This window comes from Alligator sinensis, unplaced genomic scaffold, assembly GCF_000455745.1.
Source record: "Alligator sinensis unplaced genomic scaffold, ASM45574v1 scaffold131_1, whole genome shotgun sequence".
NCBI classification, from domain to species: Eukaryota; Metazoa; Chordata; order Crocodylia; family Alligatoridae; genus Alligator; species Alligator sinensis.
The window spans coordinates 647455-662952 of NW_005841830.1; the positions used below are offsets into that span (position 1 = coordinate 647455).

Genomic DNA, 15498 nt, shown 5'->3' on the forward strand with positions numbered 1-15498 from the left:
TGAGAAGTTGAAGGTTTTTGTACGTGTACTATGGGACAGGGAAGGGTGGAATTGTTTGTTTCTCGAGGGCTATATATAGCACGTTAGACATGATGTGTATTACTGCGAAGGTGTTTGTCACGGGGTGATGTTCTGAATGTCCTGGAATGGTTTCTCTTTGGTGTGGTTGGATGGTTTTTTGCTTTCTGTACCTGATCTTTTGTGAAATCAAGTTGTTAAAAGTCAAAAGTCCTTCCTTCCTTTGTGCATTATACATATATTCACTAAGTTCCCAAAGCAATCTGATGATTTCTGAAAGCTGTTCTCCCCTTGAGTTATTCTGAAGGCCTGATCAGTACAGAGGGGATGTTCAACATATCATAACAGATATTGGAAAACTCCTGCTTACCTTTTAAGATTTTGAGTCTCTCCCCTTCAATCCTGTGCTGCTGTGTTGTTCTGCATTCTCCTCTTCCTGAGACCTCACCTTTCTTCTCTGGATTTGGTTTCTCCATTTCTTCCTCCATCTCAATTAAAACAAGTAGGAACACATCAGTGGATAGGAATGGGAAAGTATATTTGGGAATCATATCTTGGGCCCTGCTAGTTGCTTAACTGTGTGATAAGTGTTAATATGAGGCAGAAAACTTAAAATTATATAAGCCTTTTCTCTTTACTACAACTCTTTGTACTCCCCAAGTTTCATAATTTTTTTTATTTATTATCCAAATAAGTTTCATCAATTGAAAATCTAAAACAGGGCTATTCCACTGGCAACCTGTGAGCTGCATTGGGTTACCAAGGGTTAGCTTGTGGTCCTCACTCTTCTGGTCCAAACACAACTCCCCCTAACACTCCACTCCAGCTAGTGCCTCCAGGCCATATGCTTCTTGTCCTACCCCAGTGTGGAGTAGCTGAGGTACCATGAGGCAGAGCGAGTGGGAGGAGATGGCCCTGGCATGTGTAGTGGGGGGCACATGCTGCACAGCTCCCAGCCACTCGAGGTTGGACAGCCCTAGCTTGGGAGAACCAAATGAATGCATGAGAAAATTGAGAGCTAGCTTGACTGATATCTCTTAAAATGAAGTAGTTATGAGTACTACTCATAAAAAAAATTGTCAGCATTGTTTTTTTTCAAATAAAAATGGGGTTTTCAGCTAAATAAATTTAAAACAAGGTGTTGTTTTTTTTCATGAAAACTTGAAATTACCCCAAGCCAAAATATCTTGATTTACTTATCCAACTCTGGCACTACATGGGAGCTATATTTCAGTTTCCTCATAACTCTATTTTCTTCTATGAGCCAGGTTCTCCTATCAAGCAATGATTCTCATAACTCAGTAGAGCCACACAATTGCCATGTTGCTTTCCTTCATACGAAGACAGACAATGGTGCATCATGGGACACAAAACCCAATATGACTCCCCAACTGCAGAACAAAATGGGATCATAGAATCATTGGAAATTAGGGTTGGAAAAGACCTCAGCAGGTCATAGTAGCCGAAATGGAAGATGGGAAATAGGAAAAAGAGGTAAAAATGGAAATAAAGCTGACCTTACTGTCCATTTATCCAAACTATACTTACTTAGTTTACTTGCAAGAATGTTGTAGGAGACTGTATCAAAAGCCCTGCTAAAAAGTCAAGGTATATCATAACCACTGCTCTCCATGCATCCACAGAGCTAGTCATCTCATCATAGAATCAGGTTGGTCAGGCATGATTTGCCCTTGGTGAATCCATGCTAACTGTCCCTAATCACCTTCTTCTCCTCCAACTGCTTAGAAATGGATTCATTGAGGTCCCACTCCATGATTATTCTAGGGACTGAGGTGAGACTGAAGAAGTCTGCACTTCTCCTGGAGGTCTCACAATAGCATTTTGAAATTGAACTATTTTGTTTTTGGGTATTTCCCTAATTTTTAAAATTTGTTTATAGAAAAAAATATCTGACTATTTTGAAGGGATGTAGGGGTGGAACTATAAAGGGAAGGCAGTTAGAGGGAGCAGAAAAGGGATCCCTCTGCTCACGTAAGCTTTATTTCAATTTTTTTTCTATTTCCATCTACCATTTTTACCACTATTTTTTCCCTTCAGCAAGTGCCATCTCTGTCTTTTTGTTTTCTATCAGAAGGTATTTAATCAAGAATGAAATGCTTAAGAAATACTGATCAGGTAAGTCCCATGTTATTTCACAGGCACTGTATACTAATACAACTAACTTTGAAACATTTTGGGATGAGCATTAAAATGGCTTTAAGTGGTATATTTTTTTTCTGTTCCCCGTGGACAGAAGCCAGTGATGCCTAACACAAAACAAACATCTCTGATGCTCACAAGCCAAGTAGTAAATTAATGAAGGAAGCCAGGAAATTTAGCACTACAGTGAATTCAAAGTGAAATACAAGAGCACAGAAAATAGAGGAAATAGCTTGTGTTTTCAGTTAATCACATAGATATTGTTCCTGTATCCATACATATATGCATCCAGATGTATATACGTTACATTCAGGGTGTGTCTACACAAGACACGTAATGCTCATTTGACTAATTCTATAGCACATTAGTGCAGCTGGCAAAAGCCATGCTAATGTGCAGTAGATTAGTCCAAAGGGTAGTAAGTGTCACTCCCAATGATCTCCTGAGGTCCCTTACAGCCCTAAACTTCTGTGAATCTGTGTGTGAATCTGTGAAAAAAGTGTTCATCTGTGCTAATGCACTAATTACAGTACATTATGCTTAGTACCTGTAATAACAATACTTACATCCAAGACAATAGATACTTACTAGGGCTGTGAGAAACAGCACTGTTTCGTTTCAACTTCCATTTCACCATTTCAAAGGGATAGTGTTTAATTTTACTGTTTCAAACCACTGTTCCATTTCATTCTGTTGAAACTGTTTCAACGTTTCGCCCATAGGCTATAATGGGGAATCACAAAAATGCCTATAACTTTGTAATTTCTTTCCTGATTTGAATGAAAACAGCAGGGATGGTAGCCCCTGCTGGTGCCATGAAGCCTGCCAGATTTCAAGGAGATACATACAGGGGTTTCTGGGAAACTGCACCTCAAACTGCTGACAAACAAAACTCGCGACCTGTGACTGTGTGTGTGTGTTAAGGTGCAGCGGGGTGAAAACTGCATGAATAGTAGCCCCTGCTGAGGCCCTAAAGTCTGGCAGGTTTCAAGGAGATAGGTACAGGGGTTTCTGGGAAACTGCACCTTAAAATGTTTAGAGCAAAACTCGTGTCACTTCTAAGTGTGAAGGCACAGAAAAAGCTAAGTTCAAACAACGCTTTTTATGCTGTTTTTCTGTCCCTCCCCCAGAGCACTAGGATTGGAAGGGACCTCAGGAAAGGATGACAGTCACTGGCCAGCTACACAGTCCATATCAGGGCAATCCTTCTCCCCTCTTCCCCCTCCCTCTCCTTAGTTTCTGTTTAGCTGTAATCCAGCCCGGCTTTGAAACTCGAAACATTTCAAAACTTTCAAAACTTTTCGAGTGTCCTCATTTCATTTTGAAATTGTTTCAAAGCTTTTTGTTTCATTTCTATTTCCCTGTTTCAAGCTTGAAACACACTGAAACAGCTTCAAAATGAAACACCCACTGACATTTCACACAGCCTTAATACTTACATACATACATACATACATACAAACAAACATGCATATTAGTGGGCACCTCTACACATTCATTAATACACTGTAATTACTGTGCATTAAGTTTAGTACCTGTAATACCAGGTACTAAATGTGCCATGATTACAGTGCATTAATGAATGGGTAGTCATGTCCACTGATATATATGTTTCTATGTATGTGGGTGCATCTACACGTGCCACTATGGTGTGCCAGGCATAGTTATTTTTAGGCACTACATCACTGTAGCAACATCCTATAACGATGGAGTGTGTTCTTATGGTGACATAGTGGCACATGTAGACATACCCTGTACGTATATATGTATTATCTTGGGCATATGGTAGTCCTTAGTTTCATTTTCAGGTGGTTTAGGACAATTCTTAGTTTAATGTTAAATTTTAATATCTATTTCACCCATCTTGAACTCTTGCTTTATGTAGAAGATAATTATATTTCAATAGAACAGAAACTATTTTGTGGTTTTAACATACAACTGTTTTTAGATAGTAATAAAATCCTTTTCCAAAGCACTAAGTGCTTTGTGACTAAGTGTTGTAACAGCACTGCAATAAAACAAGCAGTTTTTAGCCTCACAGCTCAGGTTTCTTTTTATTCAAATCCTTATTGATGACAATATCTATTGCTATCTAAGAACTCCATGTTTTAGAAACAGGTTATACTGCCATCACCATTCTTTGCATTTTATAATGAAGTCAGAGGAAACTAGGTAATCCAGGGTATGGACAGGTATTTATTTAAAGTGATAAGAATGTCTTAGAAATTTGCAGCACCACAAAAACATAGTGTAACATGCATGTACAGCTATTCAAATGCCCAATTGCCTGAAGCACTACATAACATGTAGTGCTAGCACTTGCAAAGAGTGTTTTTGACTGGCTTCATAGTTTCATAGTTGGTATGGTCAGAAAGGACCTAAGCAGATCATCAAGGCTGGCAGGAAAGAGTACTGAGGTCAAATACCCCAGCAAGGTGTTCGTCTAACCTCCTCTTAAAGATCCCCAGGATAGGAGCCAGCACCACTTCACTTGGAAGTTGGTTCCAGATCCTAGCCGCCCTGACTGTGAAGTAGCATCGCCTGACATCTAGCCTGAATCTACCCTCTGCCAGCTTGTGACCATTATTTCTAGTCACTCCTGGTAGTGCTTGGGGGAACAGGGACTTCCCCAATGCCTGCTGGTCCCCTCTGACTAGTTTGCAAATGGCCACTAGATCCCCCCTCAGCCTTCTCTTGTGGAGGCTTCCATCTCCAGAGATTCCCAAGGATGACCAAAAAGGGGTGGCAACTGGGTGGCCACCTAAGAACCATGTCAACCCAGGCACTCCCCCTCCCCAACCCCTGGGCTGCCAGTATGATTCAGTTCAGAGAGCCATGAAAATGATAACAAAGTTCAACTGAGATTGGGCAGTACTCTGGGAATAGCTTGAAATCTGCTTCTAGGTGGATTGGGAAGGATTCTATCACGCTCATGAACAAAGATTGTGCTGAGCACCAAGGTGTCATGATGACATGTGCGGTCAGCTCCACCTCCCTGGAGCAGTAGAGTTTGACATCAATCACAGATAGACTCCTTAGACCTGAAGAAGGTGTTGATAAGCAGAGGACTGAGCTATGCCCTGTAGCTATGTGCATGTAAGTATACAGGCATTATATATGGAACTGGAAATCAGCACACAGCCAAGGAGTTACTGTTGGAAAGAAATAATATTTTGTGGCAGTTTTGCCAGGTTTTTCCAACTATAAACTGCTTAAATGACAGTATGCTTGTTTTCTACTGTGCTAAAAGGGCATATTCAAAGCTACAAATGTAACACTTGTCCATGGCCTCAAACTGACTTTCCAGCCACACTTGCAGTAATAACTGTGTAGCAGAATTTGAGACTGACATTTGCAGTTATAATTTGAGCTAAGAAATGTAATTCTATTTCCATATGAAATAGTAAATATGTTGGATTAAAGTGACTTCAGGCAATGTTTTTGGATTTACAATTCATAAACATAAAAAAAAAAAAATTACCTGAAGGATTTGTATCATTCCACCTGATGAATTTGTTAAATATATCAATGAATATAAGGTTAGAATGTAGCACTTTAATGCTGGGGTAACTCTGGGGAAAAAGAAAAAGGTGATGTCATATAGAAACCTTGAGTTGTAGCCCAATGACAAATGGAGAAAGATAAATGGGTTCAAGATAAAGAAAGAAAATGAACCTATATATATATATATATATATATATATTTTTTTTTTTTTTTTTTCCCCCCAAACACACACCCAATTTTTACTCAGATTTTTCTCAAAGACTGAAGTTCTTGTTTGTTTTTTTCCTCTTAGTCTCTAAAAGTTCAGTTTCAGCTGAGACTGGAAGTAGAAGTTGTAAAATCCAAGGAGGACTATCATAGCCATTTACAGAACAGAAGTCCCTTCTTTCTGACTGATTTTCAAGATTTTGAGATGTGGCTTTGCCCCAGGTTGGACAGTGGAAGGCTGGCTCTATTCTTTCTAAACATTCCCCTTCTCTCTCTCTTTGTGAACAGCTCTTCATCTTGAGCTGTGCTCAGTCAAAAAAATCCCTAATTAACCTCCTTTCTATTCTCCACTGATACCTATATCTCATCCCTGCTTGGTCTCTGAACTGCCTGAGTGATATCTGTAGATAGGCTTATACATTCCATTGCAAAATGCCACCTTTCAACAAATGAAGTTTCACTTTGGTTTCAGATTGTTTTTTATTTGCATGTATAATATAATACAATCATTTTGAGGGGTGAAAGCTTTTATTGGACCAGCTGCATGGTTGGAATAAAGTTACACAACCTTTGAAATGATAGACATTCTTCATTAGGTCTGAGGAGGGAGGCAAACAGCTGTTTTGCTGTCTTGTATTTGAAAGCTTGTCTAACTTTATTCCAAACACACAGTTGGTCCAATAAAATATATTACTCCCCAGAAATCCTTGTCTCTTGCATAATTAATTCCTGGACCATCACAGCTACAATATCACTCTAACTCTATTATAATATAATAAAAATATTTTGTAAAAGTTATTCCAAAATGAAAAAAAAAATCAAATGTTTCAACTCAAAATGATTAAGTAGGGGATTTTTTTTTCTTTTCCCCCCAACTTTTTACTTCACATTTCCTGGATTTTCTCTAAAATAAAGTTTTAGTGAAATCAATATACTTTTTGAAAGAATTTCAATTTTGACACACTGATAGAAAATGATTCTTTTAGAAGTGTTCTGGTCCACTCTACTATTCACATATCATTTCTGCTGTGCCTGGAAGTAGGAGATGCCATATTATATTATTACTATATTTACCTAAATATAAGGTGAGGTTTTTTTCCCCCACAGTCAAGGTGGGGAAAAATCCCCTCATTTTAAATTTGTATACCTAGAACCCACATTAAATACATTGTCTATCTCTGAACTGCTGCTTTTTAAAAATAGCATGTGTTTAGTAATGGAAACCAACTATGAAGCTGATTAAATGCAGCCAACATTGAGCATGACTATAAAATACATAGCCCACATGGGACAAACCAACTGCTCGGAATTTTTTTATTTATTTATTTATTTATTTTTTAAGTATTTTGTGTGTGTGTGTTCCAAGCCAAATGAGCCAGACATACTGATGGTAATCTACCACAAAGCTAGGTTAATGTAGCCCATCTGAATAACATACAGAGCTGTACCCATTGCATGCAGTCCCCCTCAGCTCTGACTTGTTTTCAAGTCATGGTGAGTCACTACACTGAATGCAATTTAACTTCCTCTTCACTCCCACAACTGAACTGTGCCTTTCTTTTCCATTTCCATTGGTTCTTGTTTTTTCACCAGCCTTACATGTCAAGCAAACAAACTGGTCCAAACCAAACTGGACCCCAAACAGTTTGCCTAGAATCCATCTGTCATCCCACTTTCTCAGCTTGTCTCATATGATTAATGTGTCCCTGCCCTCCACGATATAGAGCCAGGCCAGGTTGCCCTGCACCTCAACTGAATATACATTTTTGGAGGATCCCAGGACTCATGACAAGAACACCTGGTTCCAGTCATGGGGGGTGGAATGGGGGGAGGGGAGGTGGGAACAAATATTTGCACATTGTGGGGGAATAGGGTGTGTCAGGTTGTTACTGGGAAGGAACGTGCCTTCACAACTGACAGCTGTTCACAGGTCTTTGCCCCATGCATAGCTAACACAGCTCTCTCTCTCTCTCTCTCTCTTCCTTGTTCCCACCTGCCACAATGTTTCTTGTTTGCTGGTTCTTGAAGATGTAAAGGAAAGGGGGAGAGAGAGAGAGAAACTGGTGCCACCACTTGACCACCACCAGTTGCTGATTTGCACTGTGATCCCCATGCAGGCAAAAAGAAAAGGGCATCAAATGAACTGAAGAAATGAAAGAAATTTTATTGGACGAACAAGGTCCCTTTCTGAGTCCACCAGGGTTTAGCCAACTCCTTTACTTAGTCTATCTCCCTTCAGATGGCTGAGCTTTCCCCATAGGAATAGATTGGGTCTCTTCCTTACTTACCACCACCACTCCCAGCTTGATTTTTTGGGGGGGGCAGGCAATCAGGGCAAGGCATACGTTAAGGCGAGGAATTGGCTTCTTTCTCTCTGTTCCTAGTAGATCCTTGCCTCACTTGGCACTGATCAAACACTGGAGAAGATTCTCTTCATATTTCTCTGAGGGAGAGAACAAAAAAAACAAAACCAGAGGGAACTAGGCTGAGACCGAAGCAAACCCCACGGCTCCAGTTCTCCGCTCTTTGTTGCCGGCATCTCCAGCTTCATTAACGAGCGCCAGTGATCAATTAACTAACCCAAAGTTAAGCCCGGATAGACAGTGCCCACATTCTCCTTTTGGCTCTCTCCCTCCCTTGGATGACAGTTCTTCCATGCCCCCAAGCCTACCGGTCTCTTCTCCTTGTTTTTCCCCGGAGTTCTCCATATCGGGTGAGCCGTGGCTGTGTGTCACTGCACCCACCTGCGTCCAAGTTCACTCTCCTCTCCCAGTCCTGGATATTGCTCTGATTGATGCGATCCCCCAGTCTGCTTCACCTGGCAATGTGTTAAAGTGGCTCGGGTGTGCACCAGCAGCTTCTGCTGTAGCATGGAGACCTCGAGCTCAGAGCCGGGAGGAGATGCCAGGTAAAGTTTCCCCTGTTCTTTCACAGGGTGTATCTGGAGTACACATGTGTACTGAACTATGCTGACCTGTGAGATCCCCGTGGCTGAAATGCTGTTGACTCTGCTGGGCCCCAGCCCAATGACCTATATGGTAAAGCAAAAGCCTTTTGGTTTTGAACTAATATCATGAATGTATTCCACAAGGACCTGCAGAAGGAGCACAGTGACTTATAATGGCAGGTAGCCCACCAGGCACTCCTCATGCAGGCATGAAGAAACAGTGTGGGGCAGAGAAGCCCCTCAAACTGCCCCAGACAATTCTGCTGGTGGGACGCAGAAACAATTGACCCCTCTTCTTGGATTGTCCATACACCAAAGAAGTATGGAAGATAGCAGTGACAGGTTCATAACTCTGGCCAGACAGGCAGCTCTGTATGGGCACTTGACTAAGAAGCAAGGGGCTATGACAGCCCACTTCGACCAATTCATCTCCTGCTTTAGGAATGCACTGTGGGAGACCAGGAACTTGCTCATAAACAGAAACATAAACCTCCCAGTTGAGGGCTATATTAAAATGGGACTGAAAGAGATGTACAGACACTACAAGAAGATGGTAGAAGATGATTGGAAAGAGATGATAAGTATCGTATGAAACAGAGGGGGATGGCATAGACTTTTCAGAGGCAAGCCCTCCAAAGAGAGCAATGAGGATGATAATGATGAAGACAACGATGACAATGGACACACTGATGACAAATACAAGGACGAGTGAAAGGACTGGGCAAATAGGCAGGGGAGTTGAAAAGAAGGGGAAGGGAAGGGGGAGGGGACTAAGTTAGTCCTTTGCGTAATTGTGATAGTTTCAAGGTGATAGGTGTGAGGGTGCGTGGGTGCATGGTGCAGTCTTTATAATGGAATTTCGACTGGTTTCACTGTAAAAGTGTATTTTGGACTGTCAAGTGAGATATAGCAGTCACAAAACAGGTGATATAGATATATATTTGTGTGTGTGTGTGTGTGTGTGTGTGTGCACGCGCGCGCATGGTATATAGCTATAGAAATATATATATATAGCGAGAGAGAGAGAGAGAGAGAGAGAGAGAGAGAAATATTTTTGGAAAATAATAGTTTGTACTATATATAAGTATGAAGAAAAATGTTGCTTACAAGTGTATTTATGTTGTATCCATGCTAACACTTGCAGCAGTTTGTAAAAAAGTTAGTGTGTATATATTTGTGATGAACCTGGTGTATAAAAATCTTTATTTTAGTCAGTGTTTTCAAATTTGCCCCTCACTTCCATGAGCTCAGGGAGAGCAGGGTCTGATAGTAAAGGGGAGGGGGGATGGCTACAGGGGGGAGAAGTTGAGAGGGCAACAGAGCCTCTTGACTCCTCCAGATTTATTTTCCCTGCTGTAGCAGTGGGAGAGGAACACATTCAAGGAAAACCTCTAATGATTAGATTATATACCTGAAAAATTATAACTTTTTTTTCCATATATAGAATCTAATTATTGGGAGGTCACCTTATATTTGAGTAAATATGGTATTATCTTTAAGTTCTTACAAGGAAGTTTATTTAAATGGGATTTGCAGCCAAAAGAGGTTAGTTAGTCCAGGTTAAAGCATCAATAATAATTTGAGCATGTTTATTTGAATCATACCTTGAAAACAGTTTAGGGTAATAATGCTCATACTAATATATAGTCAGTAGCTAATCAACACTCTAGTCTTCATTTTTTATTTCCTGATGAACCCTTCATAGTCTTCTTTTCTTTCATCTTCTCCCTTTCTTCCTACTTTTATACTGCTTATTACCATTGCTTAGCCAGAATGCCAAATAAGTTGAAATGAAAGAATAAGCCTAACCATGTTTTATTTTCCCCATGGAATCTGAGCACAGATATTACTTCTATCATCAACACCTCATTCAGCAAACTGTAGTATCAGCAAGAGATAAGATAAGTCACCTGGATATTTCCTTCTCTTCCACCTACTGTATTCTGATTACACAATAAGTCCTATCCACTACTATCAGAGGATATGGATACAACAATGCTTGGAACTCTTTCAAAAGAGGAACCTTTCAAAAGGCAGAAGCTGTTTATTAATTCTTATGGGTAAATAGTTCAGAATGATTAATATATCAAAACTGCTCTAACTTTAAGCCTAGATGAAGGAAAGCATTAATTTTATACCCTCTCTCTAGTTGGGTCTCCATAAGTATCATTAGGTAAGAACTACCAGATAATGGGGGGGGGGGTGTTGTTTTTTTTAATGAAAAAGGGCTGTATAACTTTTTTTAAACAGTCAAATATTTTATTAGCTTAATAAAGCAGAGTCAGGTTAACCAAAGTGATTGGTGAATCATGTCAACTTAAACTGCTTTGGTTTACTGAAAACTGGGTTTGAAAAAGTCAAAACATTGTGTTCTGACATTTTAAAATCAATTGTTCAGTCAATATTTGTTTTTAAAATGTATCATTAAAAATTTATCTTCTGAGAGGTTGAGGGGGGGGCACCACATTTGTTGTTGTTCAGCCAGCAAAGTGAAAATTCAATTTTTCATATTTCTCTAGTTGCATGTTCCCCACTGTGACCAGTCTACAAAGAAGTGTGAAACAGTTCACAGATGGAGAACTTGGCTCTTAGCTTAGAAAGTTATGCTGGTAGCTTTGAATGCCCCCAATTCAGTCTCTGGTGGTGGTCAGATTGGCAGCTGTCACAAGCACAGTTACCCTACATTCATCTTAAACCAGTTTTCTGGGCTTGCTTCCTATCTAGTGCCAGTATCATACAATTATGCCTCCTCTTATGCTGCAAGTGCATGGCAGGAGGTATGATTGTAGAATCCAGCATGAGATCCAATCACACCTTATTGCTGCTGCAGGAGGAGCACAGAATATCTATCCTGGGCTCTCCGTGAACCAAAAAGTAGCAAGTTCCTATGTCTTGGAGCGTAGCTGATTTGGCTTTTGGGATAGTGACCATCAATTGCTTGAATTCACTATCCAGCAAAGGGTGGGTAAACTAACTAGGAGGGCTGAGGTGCTACACTTCAGACAGGCTAACTTTAGTGTGCTCAGGAGATTAGTTAGTGAGGTGTTAAAGCTCAAGAGCATTGGTAAAATGGGGGTCCAGGAAGGGTTGTCATTCCTCAAGGGAGCAATCCTACAGGCACAGAAGGAGACTAAGGGCAAAGAAAGAGATATACAAGCTGTGGAAACAGGGGTAGATACCAAAGAGGAGTATACTTCCCTGGCTCACACTTGCAAGGAATCAGTTAGGAAGGCCAAAGCAGGATTAGAACTTAGGCTGGTGACAAAAATGAAGGACAACAAAAAGTCCTTCTTCAGGTATATTGGGAGCAAAACAAAGGTGCAGGGTAGCATAGCGACCTGTGACAGGGGGCAACTCTTGGGGCCAGGTCTCAGGCCGGTCCATGAAAGAGATGGAATGCTCTTTCATTCCATCCAGGAAGAGCACACATCAACTGCTGAAACTTCCTTAGCCTGACAAAGGGTTTTTGAACCCAAAAGCTTGCTTAATAATTATTTTCCAACTATTTGGAATAATAAAAGATATCAGATTCACCCAAGGAACCTTGTCTGCCTTTGATATGGTATCTCATTCTGTTCCCATAAATAAACTGACAGGCTGTGATGTAGATGTAGATGATTACACGGTCAGGTGGCATGCAGAAAGGGAGGCAGCAGCTGTGGCTACAGCCCCAACCCCAGGAAGGGGCTGGAGCTGAAGCTGGAACTGCAACAGAATCCTGCTCCCCTCCACACCTTCATATACGATTTTAAGATGAGGGGCTTTTCCCAATGTTAGATAAAAACCTTAACTTGGAATTGAGTGAATAGAGTATTAATCCACTGATTAATGTTGATGAACACGGAAGTAATTAATGAGAGCAGCAGGTTTCTATGCTCAACCATTATGCCAATATATATCTATTTATTTTTTATTGCTGTTGTCCTGAGGAATAGATGAATGGAATAACATATTAAGTACATTGGAGTCTTAAAACAACCCCCCCAAAAACCCACCTGCCAGCTGGTGAATGAATGAAACTAATGTTTCATTAGTACTTATTAATTTATTTAATTTGCTTTACAGAAGAATGACTAAGAAGTTTAAGAAAGTTATGTCATTTAAATTCTGCTTTACACCAACTTTATATATTACTTGTTGTATTCCACCAACACATTCAGCTATTGTTATTTGCTAAGAAAAGAACTCCCTCCTGGTATGACTTGTTCCAGCTGTGACCTCGAGTATGCAAAGTAAGGATAAAAAATGATTGTATGAGGAGATTTTCCTTGAAAACACCCAACAAGAGCTAAAAGAGATCTGACTGAGCCAGAATTTAAATTACAAAGTGAAATTTGGGTATATAGTAATAGTATGTTAGAAGTAATACAACAAAGAGTTTAGTATTAGAGGATAATAATATAAAAAACACAGTTGGACCTAAATAAATGTTATGGCCTCTTACAAAAAAATGATGTATTCAATAAGAAAAATAATCAAATACTCACAAGCTGCCATGTCTCTCGAACAACAGGCCACTGTGTGGGATAAGAACCCTGCTGCAAAAACACTGCTGAAACCCCCCAGCTTTGTAACCTGGATAAAACAGCTCCACATGTTCAATCTAGCCTATGGGTTGGGCTGTAGATTGGAAACCCCTGATCTAATTCCAGACCTCATTTGAAAAATCAATAGGACTTAGTATTAGCGATATACAATTTGGGTTTGCTACTGAGCCAAAATAAATCAGTATTTTTTCTCAAATGGTAAATTACATTTCCCCCATTTTATACAGCCAAAAAAAGTTTTAACTGTCTTTTAGACACCTTTTTATTAACTGTTAAAGCACCTTTTTTTAGAAAATGATAAAATTATTAATGTTTTATTCTAAATAATGTTGAAATTTAATTTTTATTTTTTTATTTTTCTTTCACTTTTTTTCAGTCAAAACTATTAGCTGAATTCAACCTGAATTTGTAAGTAGTTTTGAATCTTGGAAAGTTCTTTTCTGGCAGATGGACTGTTCAGTGACTACATTAACTCAGCTCTATTTGAGCACATATGTGCCTTACTTTTGAAAATGGGATTTAGACTTCTTATTCATTTAGGTGATTTTGAAAATGTTATCCTAAATGTTATGTTAGTGGGCATCCTTCCTTATTAAATAGTTCTGCATGCTGAAACCAAGAAATTAAATAATCTTCTGATTGTGATTTAATTTTTTTAATTGAAAATATACTGCTTAGATTTTCAGAAGTCTTACTTAGAAACTTTTCTTCGTGTGGTGCAATCCAAAATTAGGTTAATCATTCTGAGGTAGCATATCCTTTTAGTTTTGAACAAGGGGCATTGCTGTAACTGTTCCCTAGCAGCTAACATGTATGAACACTCATTTCTTTCTCTGGTTTCCCTCTTAGTCAAGTAGAGAAGGCATTAGCTACTTGCCTATGCTATACTGCAGAGCAGGACATCATCCATACACTGAAATGTGTTTACAATAGTCTCATCAGGGACTATAGTTCCTTATCCCAGACTAGCTGTTAACTCCAGTATGCCTCCACATGTTAACTGTCTTTTTCTTCTCAATTGATCTGATCAACCCACTTAGTACTTCCCTTAGCAGCATTTCCTCCTACTTTACCTCTGATTTCTATATCAAACCCATTGTCTTCCACTCCATCCATAGCACCTGACTAAGTTGTTTTTGTCTATGAAAGCCTCTCTGAACAAGATGGTCTTTAAGGGCGCGTCCAGATGAGCATGCATGTGCCTCTTACCTAGTCTCAAACTGCACCACAGGGACAAAATTAGACCTATGGATATCCAGGGGTCAAAAAAAACAAAACAAAACAAAACAAAACACCACTCCAGAGAACAGCAGAGCAAGGCACAGTCCCAGACCATGCCTGGAGGAAACACAGGAGTCAGTCCTGCAGAAGAGTCTGGTTTTGGCCAGAGAGTCTGTTTGGTGCTCCCGCTGCCCCAGGCACTGTCCAAGGTGAGTTAAAGAATTGAGTGAGGAGGGTTATGGGTGTGGGTGGGTGGGGGTGTGTGTGTGTGATGGGGTGGCAGGAGGATGTCAGGGGGGTGCTGATCAACAAAGTAAGGGAGGCTGAAGGGCAGAGGTGAGGGGATGTGGAAGAGGGGGATCCATTTTTCCATGCCAGCACTCCCAGCACCAGCACTGCCACCGGCACCAGCACCAGCACCAGCCTGTCTCCTCCACACCAGCCACTGCCAATGCGGGCCAAGGGCATGGCTTCAATGCTGGGGTCCAAACTCACCAGACCCCAGCTTCAGGCAGGTAGCCCTGAGGATTCAGTGGCTACCTATCTCACCAAGGATGTGGAGCCACTGCTGTGTGACCCCTTTGTCTATTGGGCAAGTCACAGCCAGATGTGGCCGGATCTGTCCACAGTTGCCCAGGAACACCTGTCCTGTCCACCAACCAGTGTTCTGAGTGAGAGGGTGTTCAGCATTGCTGGGGATGTTGTGACACCCCACCGCACTTGCTTGGACCCTGGTTTGGTGGAGCACCTGGTGTTCCTGAAGATGAACCTCCTGCTGCTGGGGTTCCCCAAGTTCAAGGTGCAGATGGAGTGAATGCCACCCTCCCCACTCTGCCTGCACCTATTTCCTTTTTTCACTTAAAAAAAAACAAACAGTTAATGCCCTGCTCTCAG

General features: G+C 40.6%; 1 long non-coding RNA gene across 1 annotated transcript; it reads right to left on the reverse strand.

The window, feature by feature from the left end:
* Window positions 1-410: 410 nt before the first annotated feature.
* Window positions 411-8683, reverse strand: LOC102385965. Its single transcript, XR_322790.1, has 3 exons — window positions 8561-8683; window positions 8178-8332; window positions 411-506 (listed from the first exon to the last, which is right to left on the reverse strand). It is a non-coding gene; the product is annotated as an uncharacterized LOC102385965 (long non-coding RNA).
* Window positions 8684-15498: the final 6815 nt, after the last annotated feature.